This window comes from Ambystoma mexicanum, chromosome 7p, assembly GCF_040938575.1.
Source record: "Ambystoma mexicanum isolate Mex_15411 chromosome 7p, UKY_AmexF1_1, whole genome shotgun sequence".
Lineage (NCBI taxonomy): Eukaryota > Metazoa > Chordata > Amphibia > Caudata > Ambystomatidae > Ambystoma > Ambystoma mexicanum.
Window position 1 is genome coordinate 359,655,553 of NC_090939.1, and position 8,393 is coordinate 359,663,945.

General features: G+C 41.1%; 1 long non-coding RNA gene across 3 annotated transcripts; it reads right to left on the reverse strand.

Moving 5' to 3' along the window:
* Positions 1–3,238: 3,238 nt before the first annotated feature.
* LOC138526573 (uncharacterized) lies at positions 3,239–5,182 on the reverse strand. 3 transcript variants are annotated; one of them, XR_011283624.1, is made up of 3 exons: positions 4,714–5,176; positions 4,508–4,607; positions 3,239–3,891 (listed from the first exon to the last, which is right to left on the reverse strand). It is a non-coding gene; the product is annotated as an uncharacterized lncRNA (long non-coding RNA). The 3 variants fall into 3 exon arrangements; XR_011283626.1 differs by having other exon boundaries at positions 4,993–5,172; XR_011283625.1 differs by lacking the exon at positions 3,239–3,891 and adding an exon at positions 4,265–4,388 and having other exon boundaries at positions 4,714–5,182.
* Positions 5,183–8,393: the final 3,211 nt, after the last annotated feature.

Below are 8,393 nucleotides of genomic sequence, written 5' to 3' on the forward strand. Positions count from 1 at the left end.
GGCAGTATTTGATGCCAAACGCGGGCCTCAACCCAAGATATATCATCCAGGGTTAGAGATTCCAGGCCATATAAGACATCCGGGCAGAAGCCCTGTTTGCACAGTTTCCGAATGCCATGGAGACTGAAACCTGCAGACTTTTTACTGAAGGCAGCAATCATGCTGCTAGTTGTGTTGCCTTCTTTTCTCTGGCAGCTTGACATGAAGGATAGTTTATTCTACTCTCCAGCTCCTCCCCCAGGTACCTATAGCTCTCAGCGTAATCTACACATATGCCATCCATCAGAAGGGAGGGGCAGACTACCCTTTTTTGAGTAAAGAGCATAACCTCATAACCTGGGTCTTTTAAATCATTATTTTCTGGTGCTAGTGTAATGTTTGCAACATTCAATCAATCAACTTCTTGTATAGCACACTTTCACCAAAGGCATCATGGCGCTTAAGCAGACAAATCTGAAGGTGCGAGGTATCACAACCAGATAGCCAATTTTACCGGAAAGGAAATGTTTTAAGGTTGTGTCTGAAAGATAGAAATAGAAAGACATTGGAAGTAAAAGCATCACAAGAGCATGTGCTCTGTGTGGGTTGCATTGGTTAGATAGAAACATTCCTTAATATTTCTGTAAACATCTCATTGCTTCTGTGTAGACGTTTATATGTTGGTGTGTTTAGAAAATACAGCGCCACAGTGAAAACAAGTATGCACTCATCAGCATGAGCGCTTTGAAACACTTGCCTGTGTATAGGCGCTATATAAATAAACAATACCAATATCATCAGAGATGATGAAGCATTTCCCAGCACCCAGATTGGAAGCAGAACACTATACTAGTAATCTCGAAAAAGGATTTATATCTAGTGGTGCCCACTGTCAAAAGAGACACACACGAAGTCCATTTTAAAAGAAGCACAAATAAAACATTAAATAAATAAGTCTAGTCATAAATACTTAAATCAGATTGTCACCATGTCTAGCTTATAAGGCAATATATGCATCTGAATTGATTGTTTGTACGCGTTATAGCGCCGTGCCAGGCCAGATGTATTTACTGAGCATTGCTTGTGTGTCTTTTGTTTTTATTATTGCCATATTTTACACCGAATAACGCACAACCAACCCACATGCTTGTGCTGTAAAATGTTCGGTTTCCTTTGCTGGTTTGTTGAAAGACTGGGTTATGATGCAATTTTATATGTATTATTCACAAGCTCTGCTGCATTGCAGTGAAGTTCATCAAACAAGAAACGTTCACAGCAATTCACTTTAACAATCTCCACAAATGCGCGTGGGTTAAATCAGTGTACGGAAGCTGTCTAAACTGTACTAAAGGCAAGCCTCGCGGAAGAGCTCATTTTTCTAGATGTGCATTTGTTTGGGGAAAACGCTACCCTCCTGTGACTGCATTATACATAAAACCCCTTCAGGACTTGGGAGCGCGCTGCATTCTCTTCTGATGGCATTGGAGTCAATACTGCATATGCAGACTGTATCTTATCTGGCATGTTAGGGGAAGGGAAATATATTGATTCAGCGCTGCGCTTGGGGTAGTGACATTTGCAGTTCAATAGATTACGAGTAATGAGAGGGCTTACCACTTGTCAATGAAGGCTTAGCGGGGTCCCCAGGGTCTTTGGCCATTCTTCCTACAAAGAAAGAACCTTTGCTGATACGTTATCAGCAGCCAGGTTTGTATTGTGCAATGGTATAAATGCAAGCATGCTTGAAGGGCTTATGAGCTGCTTAATCTACTGCCTGGACCTGTGCAGAAATAATACATCTCACTGCAATGACAGAGGAGTGAATGCAGATACTCCCTGACAAGCACAATTGATTATATGATTTAATTATTCACAGTGGACAGGAACAGTTGCTTAAATAATCAAGAAATGTGCTTTCTTTACAGCCTGTCTAATTAAACAAGCGGTTCCATAACGCACTTATTTAGACAACCCAGATCATGGTGCTGGCTCATGCCAATATTGACACTATGCATGGCATTAACATGTAGCCCTATGTTAAAGCAAAACAAAACGCCCCTTCACAAACAAGGGAACAGGCAAACTAAATAGAAACGCTTTATTGCCGCAAATTTTGAAAAGATAACCATAAGAATTGTTAAGAACTGGGACTGCACGACTGTAAAACACTTTTGTAAATCAGGGACGCGGTGTTGCAAACGTAGAATTATGAGCATACTGTTTTTTTAGGGGGGGGGAGGTGAGAGTGAAGATGAAGGGGTGTTCGGAGGCAAGGTTAGATTTGTGACTCTAGCAAATACAGGGAACAGCTTACCATAGAGTTTGTTACTTCAAAAGGTTTGGTAATTGATACTATATCCGGATGGATGGCACTGTCATCACTGAATGTTCACGGGAATCTGAAATCAAAGTCTGGGGAGTGCAGAGCACAATTTGAAATGGGGAGACCATTTCCACTTTACTTTGAGCAATACACGTTACTTAACGAGCGTTTTCCGGGACATGTATTAGCCCACCTGCTAAGTGTTTATTTAATTTTATACTTAGTTGAACCTTTATGGATTTTTTTTTATAAAAAGGTAGAATGTGAAAAGGTCGATCATAGCATGTCCTCACTAACGTAAAACTATGGCTATATGATGTGATCTGAAATAAAGTTCATCTTGGGGAGATTGTCTGTTAAATGAAAGACATTTAAAGCATGTAGAAAATCAAAATTAAATAATCAAAAATATATCCCAAAATATTCATCTAATGCAATAAAATGCTACATGCCGTTAAAGAGGCATATGTAATTGTCATGCATGTATAATCCATAGTGGGACCTATTTTTATGTTTATACATTGTATTTGGTGATTTGTAATATACCTATGGCATGCTAGCACAGGGGTTATGTTCGGTGGCATAAAGGCGAATCATACAGTAATATAACACATGACAAATACAAGGGAGTGTGTGAAATCATTCAAAGTAATGTCACCTTCCTAATTTCATTTAGTGGAAATACTCCAACCAACAGGGAGGTGAAGGGGAAATCGATCTATACTGCTTGAACAAACTAACCCCCTACCTTAGGAAAACCTAAACAAAATAGACAATGGGTTTGGTAAACAGTTGTTGTCACAGGAGGGAAGTCCACCTTCCCCTAGAGGAAGCCTAAAAGGAGGACAAACTCACACGTGTGAAGGGCTGGTGGCCAAGTATGCTGGAAATTAAAACAACAAACTTAGCACTTAGTGATACGCAGAAAACAAAAAATAAGCACATTCATTTTATTAATACAATGACAATGATAACAATTCATTACTAAAACACAACAAAACACATTCCACAGTTATTATAAATGTGGAACACACTACGATAAAAATTGCACGTACTGCAAAAGAAATCACATAGGGGCACAACTACAAAAAGAAGGGAGCACACAGGGGAAGAAAGTGTCATTAAACCCAACAACTAAGGTTTAAAAGAACAGACAGGGAAACTGAATTAATATGCATAAATTAACTGTGTTTTTAACCTACACTAACAGAATTAAAACAAAAAAATCAAAAGGTCAGGATTAACTTAATTCACCACTCAAACTCACACTAATTCACTCACACTCAAACCGATATGTTTCATTCCTCACTCATTCTAAACACACATAATCAAGGGAAATTCTTCAGGGGCATGTGGTCATATTAAAAGCAAATAGTACCACATATGTTTGAATATTTGGGAAGGGCTATGTAGGCTACAAATAGCAGTTATTTTACGTTGAAGAGTTAGGTACTCTCAGGGCATATTGAATCACACTCCGCACTATTATTGTCCAGTGGGGGTTACCCACTAGCAAGTGACCCAGCAGCTATTTCCTGCTATGGTAGTCAACTTCAACTCTGCTCCAGCGGATGGTGGACAGCAAACACCTGTGAACAGATGAAAAGTGGGGAGACCGTAAGTAATCTCTCTCTCATAATAGACTTTTGCATTACTTAGTCTACGGGGCTAAAGAATCGCCCCAAATTGTTACAACACAGGGGTGTCGAGACTTAGAAATGGGTTCACTTCAAACGGAAACACAGTGCTTGGGGTGGAGGACTTTCATAGCGGCAAGATAACTCAATGTTAAAAAAGCACCATAGAGCTGCTCGTATTGCCCATCAACAAGGGAAACAAACCAAAAGCATGCAAGGGATCTCTCCCATCCATTGTACACACTGCACTCAAATGATAGTAATGCCTACGTGGGTGAGAGACAACACCCTAGCAGCAAATTAAAACTCAATGTTCTTACCAGGGGTCTCATCACCCAACCTGGGCAATCCAGAAGAATTACATTCTAGAGGTTTCTTTGCACACGGTACAATATTCTCGGCAGAGAACAAGCAATTATGCAGATACCTCTTCATATTTCAAACCCCACCTGTGAATAATACATATTATACACTGTTGCTCGAGTTGGGGGTAATCAGCACCTTCATTGCAAAATCACCCAGTGCCATTCTCATTTCTACCTGACCACAAACGCTCATTAATCATTACCTTGTAGTACGTTGCAAGGCAAATGGTCCTCGTTCGACCTCAGTGTGGCAAGTTGGAGATCTCTCCCACCGGAATATTGTCAGAGCCGCGTTCACAATTACTAAAAAGGGCATGGGATGGTCCATTAGTTTACCTTAACGAAAACACGGAGTGTTTCACAACGATCTTGTCAATGCATGCTGTCAGGGGACGCTTTATGTGCATACCTACAGTCGCTAGTGCAGCTCAAAAGTTTTAAAGTTGCACCATGTAAGCGTGATGTCAGTCCCCCCGACGTGTTTCTGTTTGCATTCATTTATAGGAGAGGATGGCTGTGCACCAGCACGCAACCCGAAACGGCTGCAAAAATCGTAGTGACACAAAGCTAGCTTTACTCCTCTTGGTATTCACAGTCAGGATAATCTAGCTAGCACGGGCTCACAGTATCATAAAAACTCAGTCCCCTTATGAAATTAACATGGGAACATGAGTTCCAACTAACTCACCGGGGAAGCCTTGCTCACCACAAATTTAAATCAAAAGTGCGTCCATCAGGAACGATTCTACCATCAGTCTTGAATAGACGTGTCTAACAACCTACTCCTGATGTATCCCAGATGGAGAGCAGGTCGCTTCTTGTCTCCTTATTTGTAGAGGTTTAGGTACTAAAGCAAGGCACCTCCCTCAGCCAACCCTTGGCTGCTAATAGCATTAAGGGCAGGTGTTGGTGCGGCACACGTGTTCACGTTAGTAAGAGCCTGCAGTGATGACAAGAAGGCGTGTACGGAGATGAAATCTCCATCTTCTGCATTAGCATACGTTAATTAACAAGCAGCCACTTGTTAGGTGTCAAGTGAAGGCGAAGGGAAGAATGCCCCCATTACTTCGCGGTTGTTTAGCATTGGTGTAATCGCCACAGAGGCACATCTGTCGCACAGCCTCTCACGGTATTAGTAGAGAATGTAAAGGCAGACAACACATGCACGCAGGCAGTAAAGTTGGAATTGGACAGTGCATAGCACAATTGACACTCAGACGCTGGTCAAAACAAAACGGTAACAACTTGTCATCCGTTAATATTGTTCCATCATTGGTATCACAGGGAGAGCATTTTATTTCTGCAGCACACATTGGTTTAGCATTCCACCAACGTTATAACCAGCAACTCGACCACAGTGCTTGGTACAGTGTCCGTTGATGATGTGTAAACGAAAGCGTCATGAGAAGCACGCACAGCAATGGTGAAGCTAGATAACAAGAAGACATAGCACAGGTATTCACCTATTACCAGCCTAGAAAGATTTAAACAGTAACGTGTGCTGGGTTAGATTTCGTTAGGTAATCACAAAGAAAGAACTCCACCTTCATTTTTACACAGAGTGAAGAGGCAACCAGAGATTTATAATTCTTACAAGTGTGACCAAACACTTGTGCCAACCACAGACCTGTCAGTACTGTATTTGGGCGGTATTTTCATACACTAAGTGGTGTATGTGAGAGGGCCCGTGGATGATCAAATAATCAGAGCCAATACTCCACACTAGGTACTAAAGTAGTACGATATTCTCGCATAAACTACTCAAAACCGTGTGCAAAGATATAATTAGGCGTGCAGTTCTATTAATTTTAATTCACCCAAAGGCATGATTAAACCCTGCACTCTAATCTATCATTGATTCCGGTCTCTGAGCTTTTGGTAAGGAATATAAGATGTTGTTCCTTCTGTAAGGGTTTTATCTTTCCTCGATTGCTATCACCAGATGGGATCATTTTCCAAATGACGCTCCAATGTAGGTCCTCGATTTTATGTATGTATTCGATCCAGTGATCAACCAAAGGGGTGTTCTGTGTTGTATTGTGAATGCAGCTCTTATGTTCTCTCATTCGCACGTTCACCTTGCGTTCAGTTTTACCGACATATAATCGGTTGCACGGGAACCAGATTCCAAAGACCAACGTGGTGGAATTACAATTACTAAATTGTTGTTGTTGCCACATCGTATTTAAGCCCAGATTCAATTCAGTGCTTCTAGATGTAGAACTGCAGCACAAACATTGTCCACACGCAGAATGACCTATCAGTTTAAGCAGACCCCATTTTTCAGAAATGGTACTCTGTTTGATAGGTCTCAAGCTCACATCATTCCGTGTAATCGATTCTTTCAAATTGTGACTTCTTTTGAATGCAATGATAGGTTTAACAAGTGGTTTGTCGCAATGTTCCAAGATGTTCCAATTCTTGAGCATAATCTTTTTGATTTTCTTGGAGATGTGGCTAAACGTGTTAACAAATACCAATTTATCATCGTCGTTGGTCTTGGAATGAGTTTTGTAATCCAAAAGGGCCTGCCTGTTGTTATTGAAAGCATGTTTCTTGGCCACTTGTGTCAGTTTCTCGGGATAACTGCTCGCGAGCAGTCTTTTGCTTAAGCCATCTGCTTCTTCTTTGAAATCTGTTGTTAGCGTGCTATTCCTTTTCAAACTCAAAAACGGGCCCAACGGCAAGTTATCTCTTACATGCCTCGGGTGAAAACTCTCATAATGTAGAAGTGAGTTTTTATCTGTCTTCTTGTGGAAAGGTTTTACACTTAGCATCTTGCTCGTAGAGTTCGACAAAATCGTGATGTCTAAGAAGTTTAGTCCCTGGCTGTTCGAAGTGTATGTAAACTTCAAGCAGCGATCTCGCAAAGTGAGTCACTTATAGAACTTATTCAGTTCTTGTGGGTTGCCTTGCCAAATGACAAAAATGTCATGAATATACCTTTTCCTGGTTCTGATATTCTGTAGGTAAGGATTAGACTCGAGTAGAACTTTGTTCTATTCAAACTGCTCCATGTAGAGATTAGCCACACTAGGTGCTAGTGCAGCCCCCATTGCTGTACCCTGTATTCATGAAGTAGTCGCTCTTCTAGCATGTCTAGGGAAGCCCTTTGCAGTATGCCAGTATACAGGGCGACCACATCTAGACCCACTAACATTTCACAACCTGGATCAAACTCAAGACCCTCCACCTCATTAATCATTTGGATCGTGTCTTTTAAGTAGGATTTAATTTTTCGTACCAGTGGTTGGAGAAAAAAGTCTGTGAACCTAGAGAGGGGTTCCAGGATAGAGTTCACACCCGATACATTGGTCTTCCTGGAGGTTGTACTGTACTTTTATGTATCTTAGGAAGGGTGTAGAGCTGTGGGATTTGGGGTTTAGTAGCACAAAGAAAGTCTGCTTCCTTAACTGAGACCCACCCGCGGTCTTTTGCTTTGGTAACCTTAGCATAGATACGCAGTTGTATTTCAAGAGTGGGGTCAGCTGGTAGCGGTGTGTAGGACTGCAGATCAAGAAGTTGCCTGTTACATTCTAGAATCTATGCCTCATGGTTTTGAATAACTATCACTCCGCCCTTGTCGGCCTTGTGAATAAGAACCGCTTTGTTCTCCAGTAGGCCCTTGGTGGCTAGTTTCTCCCGATTACTGGTGTTATGAAAAAACAGTTTATTTTTACTTTGAATCTCTAGTATCTTCAAATCTTGAAGCACTCTTCTTTCAAATACTTGTGCCTCAGCTGTCCTCTCAGTGATTACAAAGGAGTGTGTGAAACCATTAAAAGTAATGTCACATTCCTCATTGCATTTAGTGGAAATACAACTGGACAATACACGTGCACACATGCCGCTTGTAGCACACTGTTTCCCATATTAGCTCTACCATGAAAGGTTGCCTCCACAGGCTCTTCGTGAATGTTCCTGCATGCACTGTAATGCTAACATCTTGATTTCCTCACATTTCAGAGTATTAATCAGGGCACATTTTAATCAAACATTTTAAGAAGTGTGAATGAGTGTTACCACAAGTAAATCAGTGAAGGTATGTGTTGCATCAGCATACAAACCATACGTTTATTGATGTTTGAT